Source organism: Rhincodon typus, chromosome 8 (assembly GCF_021869965.1).
Source record: "Rhincodon typus isolate 14 chromosome 8, sRhiTyp1.1, whole genome shotgun sequence".
In the NCBI taxonomy this organism is placed as follows: Eukaryota; Metazoa; Chordata; class Chondrichthyes; order Orectolobiformes; family Rhincodontidae; genus Rhincodon; species Rhincodon typus.
Genome location: NC_063339.1, coordinates 41,357,566 through 41,358,468, shown reverse-complemented (window position 1 = coordinate 41,358,468; position 903 = coordinate 41,357,566).

The following is a 903-nucleotide window of genomic DNA, read 5'->3' as shown; positions in this document are numbered from 1 at the left end:
GCTTGAAATATTTAGGTTGCGCACTTTCTGTTGCCTTGTAGGTATGAGGAAAAACAGATTTAAGGCAAGTTAGTTTTAAATTCACCATCAGGCTGTGTATCAAACTTGAGAGTTTATAATTTTAGACACATTACTGATAAAAACAGCATTTTGTTTTAGATCTGTGTAAATCTAGTGAGTCATCTAACTCAATTTAAGTTATCTTGAAGGGGAAAACAGGCAAACACTGTGACAGTGCTACAATGCTGACAGGCAGCCACGTGAAGTGATGCCTATTTCCTTTTCCCTAGTGAGATTTCAATGTAACATAAGTGGATGGTTCAGCATATCTTAAATTCCTGTTGGAGCCTAATGGCTTGCTGCCATCCTTCCAGCAGCCATAGTTGACATCACCAGCTAAGGCTTTGAATATGTCCAAGCAAATAATTTCTGTCAGCAAACTTTCAAGTCAACAAAGGCTTTTTGCCCAACATGGATTAGATTGTCTTTCCATGTTCTGTGACTTAAAACCTGTAGTTTTAACCTTCGAAAAAAAACTTGAAAGAAACACATTTGAATTAATTTAATCTTTGAATTTAGGATTTTGAAATTGCATAGTGAAGTCCAGCAGAATCCTCGATTCATCCCCTTTGAACTTGAAGAAATACATGAATAAAAGATCACTTGGAAACTTCAAGCCAACTTCTTAGTTAACCGACAGGAAACTACGAGGAATTTTAAAACTGACTCTTCACTGGAAAAAAAAACTCATGATGACCGGTAAATGTGGAAAACTCTTGGCCAAATTAAAAGCCAAGTGCTTTACATTTTTTTTATTGGATGGTCCTCTGTTTAACAGTAGCATTAATCCATTGTAATTGTAGTGCTTTTAGTAGCTATAATTTTTAGACAAATTTCTTCCGC